The sequence below is a fragment of the Procambarus clarkii genome, chromosome 78, assembly GCF_040958095.1.
Source record: "Procambarus clarkii isolate CNS0578487 chromosome 78, FALCON_Pclarkii_2.0, whole genome shotgun sequence".
In the NCBI taxonomy this organism is placed as follows: Eukaryota; Metazoa; Arthropoda; class Malacostraca; order Decapoda; family Cambaridae; genus Procambarus; species Procambarus clarkii.
This window is the reverse complement of record NC_091227.1, coordinates 5,471,017-5,489,445: the sequence shown is the minus strand read 5'-3', so window position 1 is coordinate 5,489,445 and position 18,429 is coordinate 5,471,017. Positions and strand designations below refer to the sequence as shown.

Genomic DNA, 18,429 nt, shown 5'->3' with positions numbered 1-18,429 from the left:
TTACACAAGTTTCTAAAAGCCGTCCTTATGTTAGCCAGCCTGGCATATGCCGCTGATGTTATTATCTTGATATGAGCTTCAAGAGACAGGTCTGGTGTGATATCAACCCCCAGGTCTTTCTCTCTGACTCCTGAAGTATTTCATCTCCAAAATGATACTTCGTATCTGGTCTCCTGGTCCCTACACCTTTCTTCATTACATTACATTTGCTTGGGTTAAACTCTAACAACCATTTGTTCGACCATTCCTGCAGCTTGTCCCAGGTCTTCTTGAAGCCTCAAGCTGTTCTCCTCTGTCTTAATCCTTCTCATAATTTTGGCGACGTCACCAAACATTGAGAGGAATGAGACTATTATTACGGGACTCCACTTGTGACGCCAATCGCCAATCTCGCCAATCTGAAACCTCACCGCTCACAGTGACTCATTGTCTTATGTTGCTTAGGTACTCCCTTATCCAATGGAGTACCTTCCCTTTCACTCCAGGCTGCATCTTCAGCTTTTTCACTAGGCTCTATTGTGGTACTGTGTCAAAGGCTTTCTGACAATCCAAAAATATGCAGTCTGCCCACCACTCTCTTTCTTGTCTGATTTTTGTTGCCTGGTCGTAGAATTCAATTAACACTGTGAGGCAAGACTTGCCATTGATGAACCCGTGTTGTAGCTGTATTATAAAGTTCTTTCGCTCCAGATGTTCCACTAGCTTTTTTCGTACAATCTTCTCCATCAGCTTGCATGGTATGCAAGTTAGGAACACTGGCCTATAGTTCAGTGCCTCCTGTCTATCTCCATTCTTGTATATCGGGACTACATTAGCAGCTTTCCAAATTCCTGGCAGTTCCCCTGTAGCCAGTGATTTGATATACACTATGGAGAGTGGCAGGCGCAGTGCTTCTGCTCCTTCGTTTAGTATCCAAGGGAAGATTCCATCTGGGCCTATAGCGTTTGTCACATCCAACTCTAGTAAAAGCTTCCTTACTTACCCCCTGGTAATCTCAAACTCTTCCAGTGGTTCCTGGTTAACTATTCCCTCTCATCTATAGAATTTCTCCCTGATCTAAGGTGAAGACTCCTGGAATTTCTTATTCAGTTCCTCACACACTTCCTTGTCGTTTGTAGTGAATCCTTCTGCCCATATCATTAATTTCATTACCTGTTCCTTTACTGTTGTTTTTCTCCTGATGTGGCTGTGCAGCAATTTAGGCTGATTCTTTTCCTTGCTTGCGATGTCATTTTCGTATTTTCTTTCTGCCTCTCTTCTCAACCTGACATATTCATTCCTGGCACACTGGTATCTTTCTCTGCTCTCAAGTATCCTGTTATTTCTATAGTTTCTCCATGCCCTTTTACTTTGCTGCTTAGCTAGCCTACATCTCTGATTAAACCATGGGTTTCTCATCTTCATTGCATTATTTTCCTTTTGGACTGGGACAAACTTGTTTACTGCTTCCTTGCACTTCTGCGTGATGTAGTCCATCATGTCTTGGGCCGTCTTTCCCCTGAGCTTTGTTTCCCATGTTATATCTGTTAGGAATTTTCTTATCTCCTCATAGTTTCCCTTTCGGAGTGTCAGCCTTTTGTTTTCAGTACCCCTCCTCGAGCTCAATAACCCTTCTTCAACCAGATACTCAAACACCAGTGCACTGTGGTCGCTTATTCCTATTGGGGCCTCGAAACCGATTTCCCCTTTTGTCGGAGTCATTCAGAGCGAAGACTAGGTCGAGTCTCGCTGGTTCATCGTTTCCTCTCATCCTTGTGGGTTCCCTTACATGTGCTGGTTTAGAAAGTTTCTTGTCTCCACCTCCATTAGTTTGGATCTCCATGTATCCTCTCCTCTATGCGGTTCCTTGTTCTTCCAGTGTATCCTTCCATGATTGAAGTCTTCCATGATGAGCAGATGGGATCTATTTCTATAGGCAGCAGAGGCTGCCCTTTCATTCATAGCATTAACTGCCATGTTGTTCATGTCATACACTTTCCTGGGTCTTCTGTCATTTGGTGGAGGGTTATATATCACTGCTACTACTACTTTTGATCCTCCCATTGTCATGGTGCCTTTTATGTAGTCTCTGAATCCCTCGCACCCCCTGGATAACCATCTCTTTGAAACTCCATTCCTTTCTAATTAATAGGGCCACTCCATCTCCTCCCCCTTCCTTCCCTCTCTTTTTTTATTACAGTGTAGTCCTGGGGAAACACCGCATTCATTATGATTCCTGAGAGTTTTGTTTCTGCAAGTCCAATTACATCTGGGCTCAATTCATGTGCTCCTTCCCTTAGTTCACTTGCTTTGTTCGTGATTCCATCTATGTTCGAGTACATGACCCTGAAACTGAATCTCTTCTGTCCTTTCTCAGATCATATTCCTTCCTCTGAAGCAGGGGAAACAGGGAGGGACTGGGATGGGAGGGCCTATGTAGGGGGATCTGGGATGTGCAGGAGCTGGGAGGATCTGGTATGGGGAGGGTGGTGTAGGTGGGAGGGCTTGAGGGGGTAGAGGAGAAAAGAGGGCTTGGGGGGTGGGAAGGCAGGGGCGGCTTGTGGTGGGGTGAGAGGGGGAAGCTTGGGGTTGTCATGTTCACAGAAAATGGTACCATCCGTTTTCTATGTGCGGCGGAGCAGACGCCAGAGAGAAGGTAAACAGAGCGTACAGGACGCCTGCCAAGCTTGGTAGCTACTAGTCATGTAATTGTGTATATATGTATTAAGGTCAGTAACCAAGTCATGACTTTATATCAACCCTACAATCAAGACTTCCTCAGTAACACACAAACACCACATTGGCGACGAGGATGAACTGGGAACGCAGGTATTTTGTTCAACTTAAAACAAGGAAGGAGCATGCTGTCTCGCCCAGAGGAGGAAGGAGAAATCGTGCTGTGAGCACCATACCCGATGCTGTATGCTAATCAATGCTATGTGCTAATCAATGCTGTGTGCTAATCAATGCTGTGTGCTAACCAATGCTATGTGCTAACCAATGCTATGTGCTAACCAATGCTATGTGCTAACCAATGCTATGTGCTACCCAAACTATGTGCTGACAAGCTGTTTACTGAGGAATCTGCGAGCCGATGCTGTGTACGAAACGACGCTTTCATGTGTACAAAACCTGATGTTTTGGTTACGAAACGACGCTTCGTGCTACAAAATTCTTCACGCTGTGAACAACTGCTGACAACTGCTGACAACTGCTGTACCAACTGCTGCACCAACTGCTAACTGCTGCTGTGCCAACTGCTGTGCTGCTGTGAGTAGGAGCAACACATGTACACAAGGGCTTGGTAAGAAGTCAGTTGCTGCTGTATTGTGCTCTGCTGTGAACTTTTTGCATTAAAATGCTTGTGTGCTTTGCAAAGTTAAAGTAATTACAGTGAATTCTTGACTAACTTATACAGTGCAGTAAGTGTTTAATATTTTGAGGAACATTTAAGTGATAAGTTTACATTTATTCAGTAAAAATGGCAAATATACCTCAGTTTCCTGCATTTGATCCTGACTGTGACCAGACAAACCTGTCACAGAGGTGGACCAAATGGCTTAGAAGGTTTGAAAATATGTTGATAGTTTCTGACATCAAAAGTGCTGAAAGAAAGCGTGCCTTTCTACTTCATTATGCAGGTGATAGAGTTTGTGACATCTTTGACACACTGAAAGACACTGGTGGTGCCAAAGATTATGACATTGCCAAAGCCAAACTAACAGAGCATTTCAAATCAAGGCAAAATACTGCTATGGAAATTATGCATTTCAGGAGAGCGAAACAACTTTCTAATGAAACTGTAGATCAATACCATACACGTCAGCTGGGTTTAGCAGCCCATTGTGAATTTGCTGATGTTGACAAAGAAATCAAACAGCAAATAATTGAAACATGCACATCTACACGTCTTCGTCGAAGAGCTCTAGAACTTGTTGATGATGACAGTTCTCTTACCAAGATACTGGATATTGCTCGTCGAATGGAAGATGCTGCACGTGATGCTCGTGTCATGGAGTGCAGTGCCAACAACGGTTCTGCCACTGTTACTAACAGTGATGAGGTATGTAAGGTTCAGGGAGGACACCGTGATCAAAGAAGATATCATGGCAAACCTAACAGTAAATTGAGCCGATGACCACATCACAACTGGAGTCATGGAACAAGACTCAAGCAGTCACAACGACTCACATCAGAGGTTGTCAACAATAAATGTTACAATTGTGGAGGAGACTACCCGCACCAAGGTAATGTTTGTCCTGCTCAAGGTAAGAAGTGCTATGAGTGTGGAAAACTAGGTCATTTTGGTGCTATGTGTCGGTCTGCACTAAAGAAACCACAGTCAGTGAATAAAAGCACTGTACGAGGATCAGGTCATAGGGGTCGAGGTGGTAAACACAATATTGCACCTCAAATCAAGAATGTTAATAATATACAAGACAACATTTCATTACAAACAGTCTTAGATGACAGTAAATGTGATTATACTCATGGAGTACAAGCAATCACAGAATGGAATGATCTTCCAAACAACCCAGAGACTATAGTTCACATTGCTGGTACTTGTCTCAAAGTTCTTATTGACACTGGATCAAACATTGACACCATTGCAGAGTGCCACTATAAAAAAAATTAAAAAGCAGTTCCCAAAGCTAGAAAAATACAATGGTAAAGCCACTGCCTATGCTTCAAAGGTAGCCTTGCCAGTGATTGGAACTTTCACTGCAGAGATTAAGTCAAAGAGTGCAATGCTCACTACTACATTCCATGTTGTTAGGAATGCAAAGGAGTCTTTACTCAGTTACAAGACTTATCTTGAGGTTATCTTGAGATGATTTCGGGGCTTTTTAGTGTCCCCGCGGCCCGGTCCTCGACCAGGCCTCCACCCCCAGGAAGCAGCCCGTGACAGCTGACTAACTCCCAGGTACCTATTTACTGCTAGGTAACAGGGGCATTCAGGGTGAAAGAAACTTTGCCCATTTGTTTCTGCCTCGTGCGGGAATCGAACCCGCGCCACAGAATTACGAGTCCTGCGCGCTATCCACCAGGCTACGAGGCCCCATAACATTATTGCCAACAGCATTTGGTGTTCCCAGGCGGTCACCCATCCAAGTACTAACCAAACCCAACGTTGCTTAACTTCGCTGATCGGACGAGAAGCGGTGTTCTCAACGTGGTATGGCCGTTGGCCATACCACGTATTGGCGTATACATACCACGTATTATACCATATTGGACTTCAACCAAATTGGGGCTACTTCAGCTTTCTAATGCTGTAGCAGTGGAATCTGCAAACAATGTTGATGGAATTGTTGCTGAATTTTCTGATCGATTAAAATCCATAGGTTGTTATACTGATAGCAAAGTACATCTGCATATCAACCCAGATGTTAATTCCAGTTGCCCAACCACATCGCCGACAACCATTCCATTCTCGCAAGAAAGTCGATGCCGAACTGGATAGGCTGATGGAACTAGATATCATTGAACCAGTAACAGGCCCAACACCATGGGTAAGCCCAATTGTCACTCCACCAAAGCCGAAGAATCCAGATGAGATACGCATTTGTGTGGACATGTGTGTTCCCAACACGGCAATAATGCGTGAACGCCATCCTACACCGACTGTAGATGATATGATCTACCGCTTGAATGGTGCAACTGTATTTACAAGTTAGATTTAAACAAGGGCTATCATCAGCTTGAACTTGATGATGAGAGTCGATTCATCACAACGTTTACGACACATCGAGGTCTGTATAGGTACAAGCGCCTGAGTTTTGGTATTAACAGTGCTGCCGAGGTATTGCAGCACATCATCAGCCAGGTATTGCAAGATATACCTAATGCTGACAACATGTCTGATGACATCACTGTTTATGGCCGTACCCAAGCTGAACACGACAAAGCTCTTCGTGGAACATTGCAACACTTACGAGAAAAGAATTTGACGCTAAGCCGAGCAAAGTGTAAGTTCAATCAACATAAAATTGAATTCTTTGGACATGTACTTAGTGACAAAGGTCTGTCTCCAGATCCTAAGAAAGTTGCAGTTATCAAGAATGCTGCACCTCCTTCAACGTCCACTGAAGTACATAGTTTTCTGGGAATGGCAAACTACTGTTCTCGCTTCATTCCAGATTTTGCTACCATTATGAAGCCTCTACGTGAGCTCCTGAAGAAAAATGCATCATGGTACTGGAGCGATATCGAGCAAAATGCATTTGATGCTGTGAAAGATGCACTAGTAGAGAATGCGACTGCTGCGTATTTTGATCCATCAATGGACACTGAGTTAACGGTGGATGCTAGTCCTCTTGGATTAGGTGCTGTTTTAGCCCAACACAAACCTGGTCAACCAGATTCCAGAGTAGTAATTGCCTACGCCAGCCGTTCTCTCACAGATGTTGAGCAACGATACAGTCAGACAGAGAAGGAAGCTCTTGCTCTTGTATGGGGCTGTGAACACTTCAATGTGTATCTGCTTGGTGCACCCTTCACCACGATAGTCACTGACCACAAACCGTTGGAGACCATCTTCAATAATCCAAAGTCCAAACCACCAGCTCGCATTGAGAGATGGGCTCTTCGTCTACAACCATACAACTTTACGGTGAAGTACAAGCCGGGTGCAGGCAATCCCGCTGATTACATCAGTCGACATCCTGCCAACAGTTTCACCATCACCAAGCATCAGCAAGTTGCCGAGGAATATGTACACTCTGTAACCTGTGATGCAGTCCCTAAGGCTCTCACTCTTGATGAAATCCGTACTGCAACCCTAGAGGACCCAACTCTGCAAGCAACAGTGGATACATTGACTAAGAAAAAGTTTCCACGCATCCCACCCTCAGGAGTTGACCAAGATGCATTCAAAGCACTTGAACGCATCCAGACAGAATTAAGAGTTACGCAACAACGTGACACTGTGCTGCGAGGTACTCGTATCGTTATTCAAGCTGTTCTCCAGCAACGTGCTCTGAAACTTGCACATCAAGGACACCAAGGTCTTGTTAGGACCAAACAGCTGCTACGAGAAAAGGTGTGGTTTCCTGGCATTGATCGTCAAGCAAAGGATATACATGATGCCTGTGTCCCTTGCCAAGCTGCAGTGGATACTTCAAGACCAACACCTCTACCTGCTGCACCATGGACGGAAGTATCGATGGACTTCTGCGGACCACTACCAACTGGAGAGTACTTGATGGTAGTCATTTATGATCTCTCACGTTATCCAGAAGTAGAAATCATCACTTCCACATCTGCAAAGGCTGTCATCCCGAAACTCGACAAGATCTTTTCAAGTTTTGGCATTCCTGAAGTTGTCAAGACGGACAATGGACCGCCATTCAATGGACAAGACTTCGTCAACTTTGCTGAGCATATTGGATTCAAACACCGCCGTGTGATGCCACTACATCCTCAAGCAAATGGAGAAGTTGAGAGATTCATGCAACCTCTCATGAAAGCGGTACACTGCTCATGCCGAAGGACGATCCTGGAAACAAGCTATGTATGCTTTTCTCAGGAACTACCGTGCAACACCGCATGGAATACTGGGCAAGTCACCTGGTGAACTTTTATTTGGACGTCCTATGAGAATCGCACTACCCGTCATGCCAGCCAAGGTAACGGATAAACGTCTCGCTCAGAAGGATGCACTAGCCAAGGGCAAAATGAAAATTGCTCATGATCAACGTGCAAAGGAACAATTCATAAAGGTTGGAGATACTGTTCTCGTTAAAAAGAAAAAAGAGGGAAAGCTAGATATGCCGTATGATACAAAACCAAATAAAGTGATTAGTGTAAAAGGAACTATGGTAACAGCGAGTAATAGAGATCATAGTATAACACGTAATATGGCCTATTTCAAAGTGATTCCAACTAGTGTAGAAAATGATTAAGTGCAAAGTCGTGCAAAAGAAAAAGAAAAAACGAGTTATAACTCAATAAACAATTCATCAAGGAATATTATTGTATTTAAGGACTCTCGTCCTAAACGTCATGTTAAACGCCCTACACGATTTGATGATTAATTGTGTTCCTATGTAATGCAAAATATTTACTTGTCATGCTGAACTAAATTTAATATTGTTTGAATAATGCAGATATCTTATTCAATATTTTGTAACTTTGTATTACAGTTTCTTTCATGTTTGTTTAACATTGCATATGTATTTTTAACATTGAAATCCTTTGTGGTAAAGATTAAGTTGTTTAAATTCTTTGTGTGCTTAATTAATGTTAAATGTATGCAATATCTCTTGATATGTTAAAACTTACTTTGTGTCAATAACTTTGCTTTGTGCTACAAGCATGGTAGACATCCTGTATTCATTCTTTTTAAAGAAAAGGAGGGATGTCATGTTCACAGAAAATGGTACCATCCGTTTTCTATGTGCGGCGGAGCAGACGCCAGAGAGACGGTAAACAGAGCGTACAGGACGCCCGCCAAGCTTGGTAGCTACTAGTCATGTAATTGTGTATATATGTATTAAGGTCAGTAACCAAGTCATGACTTTATATCAACCCTACAATCAAGACTTCCTCAGTAACACACAAACACCACATTGGCGACGAGGATGAACTGGGAACGCAGGTATTTTGTTCAACTTAAAACAAGGAAGGAGCATGCTGTCTCGCCCAGAGGAGGAAGGAGAAATCGTGCTGTGAGCACCATACCCGATGCTGTATGCTAATCAATGCTATGTGCTAATCAATGCTGTGTGCTAACCAATGCTATGTGCTAACCAATGCTATGTGCTAACCAATGCTATGTGCTAACCAATGCTATGTGCTAACCAATGCTATGTGCTACCCAAACTATGTGCTGACAAGCTGTTTACTGAGGAATCTGCGAGCCGATGCTGTGTACGAAACGACGCTTTCATGTGTACAAAACCTGATGTTTTGGTTACGAAACGACGCTTCGTGCTACAAAATTCTTCACGCTGTGAACAACTGCTGACAACTGCTGTACCAACTGCTGCACCAACTGCTAACTGCTGCTGTGCCAACTGCTGTGCTGCTGTGAGTAGGAGCAACACATGTACACAAGGGCTTGGTAAGAAGTCTGTTGCTGCTGTATTGTGCTCTGCTGTGAACTTTTTGCATTAAAATGCTTGTGTGCTTTGCAAAGTTAAAGTAATTACAGTGAATTCTTGACTAACTTATACAGTGCAGTAAGTGTTTAATATTTTGAGGAACATTTAAGTGATAAGTTTACATTTATTCAGTAAAAATGGCAAATATACCTCAGTTTCCTGCATTTGATCCTGACTGTGACCAGACAAACCTGTCACAGAGGTGGACCAAATGGCTTAGAAGGTTTGAAAATATGTTGATAGTTTCTGACATCAAAAGTGCTGAAAGAAAGCGTGCCTTTCTACTTCATTATGCAGGTGATAGAGTTTGTGACATCTTTGACACACTGAAAGACACTGGTGGTGCCAAAGATTATGACATTGCCAAAGCCAAACTAACAGAGCATTTCAAATCAAGGCAAAATACTGCTATGGAAATTATGCATTTCAGGAGAGCGAAACAACTTTCTAATGAAACTGTAGATCAATACCATACACGTCAGCAGGGTTTAGCAGCCCATTGTGAATTTGCTGATGTTGACAAAGAAATCAAACAGCAAATAATTGAAACATGCACATCTACACGTCTTCGTCGAAGAGCTCTAGAACTTGTTGATAATGACAGTTCTCTTACCAAGATACTGGATATTGCTTGTCGAATGGAAGATGCTGCACGTGATGCTCGTGTCATGGAGTGCAGTGCCAACAACGGTTCTGCCACTGTTACTAACAGTGATGAGGTATGTAAGGTTCAGCGAGGACACCGTGATCAAAGAAGATATCATGGCAAACCTAACAGTAAATTGAGCCGATGACCACATCACAACTGGAGTCATGGAACAAGACTCAAGCAGTCACAACGACTCACATCAGAGGTTGTCAACAATAAATGTTACAATTGTGGAGGAGACTACCCGCACCAAGGTAATGTTTGTCCTGTTCAAGGTAAGAAGTGCTATGAGTGTGGAAAACTAGGTCATTTTGGTGCTATGTGACGGTCTGCACTAAAGAAACCACAGTCAGTGAATAAAAGCACTGTACGAGGATCAGGTCATAGGGGTCGAGGTGGTAAACACAATATTGCACCTCAAATCAAGAATGTTAATAATATACAAGACAACATTTCATTACAAACAGTCTTAGATGACAGTAAATGTGATTATACTCATGGAGTACAAGCAATCACAGAATGGAATGATCTTCCAAACAACCCGGAGACTATAGTTCACATTGCTGGTACTTGTCTCAAAGTTCTTATTGACACTGGATCAAACATTGACACCATTGCAGAGTGCCACTATAAAAAAATTTAAAAAGCAGTTCCCAAAGCTAGAAAAATACAATGGTAAAGCCACTGCCTATGCTTCAAAGGTAGCCTTGCCAGTGATTGGAACTTTCACTGCAGAGATTAAGTCAAAGAGTGCAATGCTCACTACTACATTCCATGTTGTTAGGAATGCAAAGGAGTCTTTACTCAGTTACAAGACTTCAACCAAATTGGGGCTACTTCAGCTTTCTAATGCTTTAGCAGTGGAATCTGCAAACAATGTTGATGGAATTGTTGCTGAATTTTCTGATCGATTAAAATCCATAGGTTGTTATACTGACAGCAAAGTACATCTGCATATCAACCCAGATGTTAATTCCAGTTGCCCAACCACATCGCCGACAACCATTCCATTCTCGCAAGAAAGTCGATGCCGAACTGGATAGGCTGATGGAACTAGATATCATTGAACCAGTAACAGGCCCAACACCATGGGTAAGCCCAATTGTCACTCCACCAAAGCCGAAGAATCCAGATGAGATACCCATTTGTGTGGACATGTGTGTTCCCAACACGGCAATAATGCGTGAACGCCATCCTACACCGACTGTAGATGATATGATCTACCGCTTGAATGGTGCAACTGTATTTACAAGTTAGATTTAAACAAGGGCTATCATCAGCTTGAACTTGATGATGAGAGTCGATTCATCACAACGGTTACGACACATCGAGGTCTGTATAGGTACAAGCGCCTGAGTTTTGGTATTAACAGTGCTGCCGAGGTATTCCAGCACATCATCAGTCAGGTATTGCAAGATATACCTAATGCTGACAACATGTCTGATGACATCACTGTTTATGGCCGTACCCAAGCTGAACACGACAAAGCTCTTCGTGGAACATTGCAACGCTTACGAGAAAAGAATTTGACGCTAAGCCGAGCAAAGTGTAAGTTCAATCAACATAAAATTGAATTCTTTGGACATGTACTTAGTGACAAAGGTCTGTCTCCAGATCCTAAGAAAGTTGCAGTTATCAAGAATGCTGCACCTCCTTCAACGTCCACTGAAGTACATAGTTTTCTGGGAATGGCAAACTACTGTTCTCGCTTCATTCCAGATTTTGCTACCATTACGAAGCCTCTACGTGAGCTCCTGAAGAAAAATGCATCATGGTACTGGAGCGATATCGAGCAAAATGCATTTGATGCTGTGAAAGATGCACTAGTAGAGAATGCGACTGCTGCGTATTTTGATCCATCAATGGACACTGAGTTAACGGTGGATGCTAGTCCTGTTGGATTAGGTGCTGTTTTAGCCCAACACAAACCTGGTCAACCAGATTCCAGAGTAGTAATTGCCTACGCCAGCCGTTCTCTCACAGATGTTGAGCAACGATACAGTCAGACAGAGAAGGAAGCTCTTGCTCTTGTATGGGGCTGTGAACACTTCAATGTGTATCTGCTTGGTGCACCCTTCACCACGATAGTCACTGACCACAAACCGTTGGAGACCATCTTCAATAATCCAAAGTCCAAACCACCAGCTCGCATTGAGAGATGGGCTCTTCGTCTACAACCATACAACTTTACGGTGAAGTACAAGCCGGGTGCAGGCAATCCCGCTGATTACATCAGTCGACATCTTGCCAACAGTTTCACCATCACCAAGCATCAGCAAGTTGCCGAGGAATATGTACACTCTGTAACCTGTGATGCAGTCCCTAAGGCTCTCACTCTTGATGAAATCCGTACTGCAACCCTAGAGGACCCAACTCTGCAAGCAACAGTGGATACATTGACTAAGAAAAAGTTTCCACGCATCCCACCCTCAGGAGTTGACCAAGATGCATTCAAAGCACTTGAACGCATCCAGACAGAATTAAGAGTTACGCAACAACGTGACACTGTGCTGCGAGGTACTCGTATCGTTATTCAAGCTGTTCTCCAGCAACGTGCTCTGAAACTTGCACATCAAGGACACCAAGGTCTTGTTAGGACCAAACAGCTGCTACGAGAAAAGGTGTGGTTTCCTGGCATTGATCGTCAAGCAAAGGATATACATGATGCCTGTGTCCCTTGCCAAGCTGCAGTGGATACTTCAAGACCAACACCTCTACCTGCTGCACCATGGACGGAAGTATCGATGGACTTCTGCGGACCACTACCAACTGGAGAGTACTTGATGGTAGTCATTTATGATCTCTCACGTTATCCAGAAGTAGAAATCATCACTTCCACATCTGCAAAGGCTGTCATCCCGAAACTCGACAAGATCTTTTCAAATTTTGGCATTCCTGAAGTTGTCAAGACGGACAATGGACCGCCATTCAATGGACAAGACTTCGTCAACTTTGCTGAGCATATTGGATTCAAACACCGCCGTGTGATGCCACTACATCCTCAAGCAAATGGAGAAGTTGAGAGATTCATGCAACCTCTCATGAAAGCGGTACACTGCTCATGCCGAAGGACGATCCTGGAAACAAGCTATGTATGCTTTTCTCAGGAACTACCGTGCAACACCGCATGGAATACTGGGCAAGTCACCTGGTGAACTTTTATTTGGACGTCCTATGAGAATCGCACTACCCGTCATGCCAGCCAAGGTAACGGATAAACGTCTCGCTCAGAAGGATGCACTAGCCAAGGGCAAAATGAAAATTGCTCATGATCAACGTGCAAAGGAACAATTCATAAAGGTTGGAGATACTGTTCTCGTTAAAAAGAAAAAAGAGGGAAAGCTAGATATGCCGTATGATACAAAACCATATAAAGTGATTAGTGTAAAAGGAACTATGGTAACAGCGAGTAATAGAGATCATAGTATAACACGTAATATGGCCTATTTCAAAGTGATTCCAACTAGTGTAGAAAATGATTAAGTGCAAAGTCGTGCAAAAGAAAAAGAAAAAATGAGTTATAACTCAATAAACAATTCATCAAGGAATATTATTGTATTTAAGGACTCTCGTCCTAAACGTCATGTTAAACGCCCTACACGATTTGATGATTAATTGTGTTCCTATGTAATGCAAAATATTTACTTGTCATGCTGAACTAAATTTAATATTGTTTGAATAATGCAGATATCTTATTCAATATTTTGTAACTTTGTATTACAGTTTCTTTAATGTTTGTTTAACATTGCATATGTATTTTTAACATTGAAATCCTTTGTGGTAAAGATTAAGTTGTTTAAATTCTTTGTGTGCTTAATTAATGTTAAATGTATGCAATATCTCTTGATATGTTAAAACTTACTTTGTGTCACCCCCTCCCCGCTCAGCTCGTTGTCGCCGTGTGAGGGCTTAGTGGGCGGCTGCCGGAGTGTGATGCTCCTTGGGACAGTCCTCTGTCCTTTTCTAGCCTTGTGCTCCTGCTGCCGTCCTCTCCAATTCTGCTGGGCATCTTTTCCTTTTCCTTCTGTTTCGTTTTTCTCCCCCCTCTTCTCCTATCTGCTTGCCGTTTCCTACCGACCTTTTGCTCGTTCTGGTTCTTCCCTTGGACTTCTTCTATTTTGACGCCCGGGTGCTTGAGGAGGCATACTCATGCACCCGTAGAACTGCAGTACCCGACGTCGAGAGCGAGGGGAACCTTTTATTGTCAATCCCCACTTCGTCACTGAACCCGATCTCGACGGACTGTCGGTTTCTTAAGGTGGCGTTTGTGGGGCGTATACTCGCGACGCACCCCTAGGAGGCCCCGACAGGATCGGCGATAGCTTCTTGTTGGGTGTCCTGCCTCTAATTGTGGCTCCATGGTGGGTGTGGGGGCACATTCGTGAGTGAATTCTTTCTTTCGTCAAGATGATTACCCCTGCTTCGGCTTCTTCTGGTTTACCTTCTCAGGCTCGTGGGGTGGGCGACCAAGCCCCCGAGTCGGTCCGTATTGGAAGACCGGGCTCTGTAGCCTCCGCTGCATTGGGCCCCGACCTTGCTCCTCCTTTGGCCTCTCTGACTCCTTCCTCTGGCTCCCCTCCCTCCTCTGTGGTTGGGTCGAGCCCCAAGCCCCCAGTGGTGACTACCTCGTCCCCTGGCGTGGCTCCTTCTCTAGTTGTAACTACTGCGCCTTTTAACCCCTCTCTCTCTGGGGGTTCTCACCGCCGTCTTCGTCACGGCCGCCCTCGCTCGATTCCTTCCAGTTCTGCTACCTATCATGCCTTGTTTGGTCCCGCTTCGTGGGCCAAATATTTTGATCTCCTCCCTCTTGATTCTGCGCCTCCTGACGATTTCTCCCTCCATCGACATCTCATTGATTCCGTGGATGCCTCCATTACTTTCAACCCCACTCGTCTCGGTACACGTGTCGTTGCTGCTCCTTCTCAGGATGCTGCTTCCCGCTTGGCTGCCTTATCCTGCCTTGGCGAGACCCCCGTTCGGGTCTCGAAGAACGTTCAGTTGAATGCCAGTGTTGGCACTATTTTGCTCCCGCCCCATGTTGCGACCGGTGTTCGGGACCTACGCGACTGCCACGACGATATTCGACATATCCTCGCTGCCCAGGGCCATTCTATTCTCCAGGTGGACACGTTTACTCGTCCCCCTCGTGGTAGTCGCCGTCAACCCCTCCGGGTTGTGAAGATTACCTTTGATGGTAGGACCCTTCCACCCTCTGTCATTCTTGCTGGTGCCAGGTGCTCTGTCCAGGAGTACATTCCTTCTCCTCGGCTCTGCAACAAGTGCTGGAGGTTTGGGCATGGTGCCCTCCGCTGCTCCGGGACTGTCTCTCTCTGTCCTTTGTGTGGTGGCGAAGGTCACTCTAAGTCGGAGTGCGCTTCTCCCCAGGCTCGTTGCCTCAACTGCGGTGAGGCCCATCCTACCTTCTCCCGTGCGTGTGTCCATTACAAGCTTGAGGCAGCCGTCCTCAACTTGAAGCACCGGGAGCGTTTATCTTTTCCTGAGGCGAGGCGCCAGGTTCGCCGGCTCCCGCCTTATGCTAATATCTCTTATGCTCGCGTGTTGCGCTCTTCCTCTCCTCGTCCTTCCCGCCTTCCTCAGACTCACAACCATTTCCGGGCCTTGGACCCTGATGCGCCCACTGCCCCCTCCTCTGTCCCTTTGGGTTCTCTCCCGAAGGATCCTCCTCCTGGTCCTCTGTCTGGGGTTCCCCTTCCTTCTACCCGGTCTGTCGTGTCTTCTGTGTCTCCTTCCTCGTCCCCCTCCGATCCTCCTTCCCATCCTCTTCCTCCATCTATCGGCTCTCCCCGCCGCCTGTCGGTGCGGACGGATGTCCATCGCTCTCCTAACGGCCGTCGTGTGTGCTCTCGTTCGGCTTCTCCTGTTGAGACACTGGAATCCGTTGCCCGGTACGTAGTTGCTGGGACACCGGTCTCTTTAAGTCAGAAGCGTAAGCCTGGCTCCTCTCCTTCCTCTTCCCCGGCGGGTAAGAAGGCTTCGCTTTCTTCCTCAGCTCCTCCTTCTGGCTCTGTTGCTCCTTCCCCTCCCGTTTCAGTGCTTGCGCCCCCTGTTCCTGCTATGGAGGTTTCTTTGGCCCCTGCTTCCCTTTCGGTTGCTGCTCTTGCTGGGGTGCGCTCCTCTCTTTCTACTCCCCCTCTTCCTGCTGCTGTCCTTGACTGCTCCTCTCCGTTGTCTCCTCCTCCTCCTCCTCCTCCTCCTCCTCCTCCTCCGGACCCTGCCCGCCCACCTCTGATCTGTTCTCCCGTTTCCTTCCCTCCGTCTTTGCTCAGTTTACCCATGCCCCCTAACCCTGACTTTGCTGACCCTGATCCCGACCCTGATATTCTTTAACGTGCTCTGTTGGTCTTTCGCCTTTGTTTCTTCCTTGTTCTCTGTTTTTGTCCTTTCTCTTCTCGTCGTTGTCCATTCTTTAATGGAACGTTCGAGGTTATTACGCCAATTTCCTCGAACTCCAACTTCTGGTTTCGCGGTTTTCGCCCCTTTGTGTCTGTCTCCAGGAGCCGATGCTTGGTGCTCGTCCTGGTCGTTTTCGTGGCTATTCCTTTCTCTCCCCCCCCCCCAGCCATTGCTGGGGCTTCTAATTCTTCTGCTCTCTTGATTCGGGCTGATGTTCCCTTTGTTCCTTTACTTTTTCCTTCGCCTCTCCATTGTTCTGCTGCTCGTATCTTTGTGGGGAAATGGTACACAGTTTGTTCCATTTATCTCCCCCCGAGTGTCCCGCTCTCTCTTCCTGATTTGAAACACCTCCTAGACTCCTTGCCGGAGCCTGTGCTCCTGCTGGGTGACTTCAATTGTCGTCATTCTCTTTGGGGTGACGTTCTGACGAATACCCGGGGTCGCCTCCTTGAGCCGTTTCTCCTCTCTTCTTCCCTGTCTCTTCTGAATTCTGGTGAGCCCACTCATTTGGACTCTCGAACTCGCACCCTTTCTTGTCTTGATCTTTCTCTCTGCTCTTCTTCTCTTTACTTAGATTTCACATGGCAGGTTCTTGATGACCTCCATGGAAGTGATCATTTCCCCATCCTTGTTTCCTTTTTCTCTTTTCGCCCTTCCCTCTCTTTCCCTAGGTGGCAGTTTGCTAAGGCGGACTGGACCCTATTTTCCCTCAGTGCTACTCTCTCTGACCTCTCCCTTCTGCCCCTCTCTCGCGCTCTCCTCCTTTTTCATGACACTGTCTTCGACGCTGCCCTCCGCTCTATTCCTCGCTCTTCCTCTCGGGGTCCACGGAAGTGCGTTCCCTGGTGGAATGCGGACTGTGCTCGGGCTGTCCGCTGTAAGCGTGCAGCCTGGAAGAAGCACCGCCGTAGGCAGATGACCGATTCTTTTCTTTTCTTTCGGAAAGCGAGTGCGGTGGCCCGTAGGGCCATCCGTACGGCTAAACGTGAATGTTGGGCATCTTATGTCTCGACAATTACGTCCGAAACCCCTCTGGCCCAGATCTGGAAGCGTATCCGCAAGATAGCGGGTAAGTTCGTTCCCGATGTTTCACCGGTCCTTCACCTCCATGATACTCTTGTGGCGGACCCGTTGCAGGTCGCTTCCGAACTGGGTTCCCACTTTTCTTCTGTTAGCTCTGGTCTTCATCTTCCCCAATCTTTCCTTCTTCGTAAACCTGTCCTTGAGTCTCGTCCTTTAGATTTCTGCACTCATCTTCAGCTTCCCTATAATGATCCCTTCTCTCTCTCTGAACTTCGTTCTGCCCTGGCCCTCTGCGGTTCTACGGCGGCGGGCTCCGATGGTATTCATTATGAGATGCTTCGCCATCTCCCTCCGAGCACGTCTCAGTATTTACTGAGTCTGTATAATCGGATCTGGGAGTCGTCGTCAGTCCCTGAGGACTGGCTCGATGCCGTTGTCCTCCCTGTTCGCAAACCGGGGTCTCTGGGTACTTCCCCTAAGGACTTTCGCCCTATTGCTCTCACAAGTTGTGTCTGCAAACTCTTTGAACGTATGGTTAACGTTCGTCTGATGTGGTTCCTGGAACACCATCACCTCCTCTCCCCTTCTCAATTTGGTTTCCGCAAGTGCCGCAGCACGACAGATGTCCTGGTGAACTTGGAGGTCTATATTCGTACTGCTTTTGCTGCGAAGACCTCCGTTGTTGCCGTCCTTTTTGACCTAGAAAAGGCTTACGACACCACTTGGCGTTATCATATCCTATCTCAACTTCATTCTTTTGGCCTTCGTGGTCATCTCCCTCTCTTTCTCCGCAGCTTCCTCTCTCGTCGTTCCTTTCGGGTGCGCCTTGGTACCGCTCTCTCTCCCTCTTTTCAGCAATACGAAGGTGTGCCCCAGGGTAGTGTTCTGAGCACTACTCTTTTTCTGGTTGCCCTCAATGGTCTTCTTTCCTCTCTTCCTTCTGGTGTCTTCTCCGCTCTCTATGTCGATGATCTTACCCTTTGTTGTCAGGGTGATGATTCGCCTCTCCTTCAACGCCGGCTTCAACTTGCGATTGATGCCGTGTCGTCTTGGGCCACAGGTCATGGCTTCAAGTTCTCTACTTCTAAGACTTGTGCCATGACTTTTACGCGAAAACGGGTTGTTCTTCGTCCCTCTTTGTCACTTTATGGTCATCCCCTTGAATACAAAGATTCCGCGAAGCTTTTGGGGTTATTCCTTGACACTCGTTTGTCTTGGTCTCCCCATATCTCTTACCTCCGTGTTGAGTGCTCTAAGTCC

At 45.9% G+C, this 18,429-nt stretch overlaps 1 non-coding gene across 1 annotated transcript; it reads right to left on the bottom strand.

Annotated features, from left to right (window-relative positions):
- Positions 1-5,050: 5,050 nt before the first annotated feature.
- LOC138357539 (5S ribosomal RNA) lies at positions 5,051-5,169 on the bottom strand. The gene has a single exon (XR_011225028.1). It is a non-coding gene; the product is annotated as a 5S ribosomal RNA (ribosomal RNA).
- Between the last annotated feature and the right edge of the window lie 13,260 nt (positions 5,170-18,429).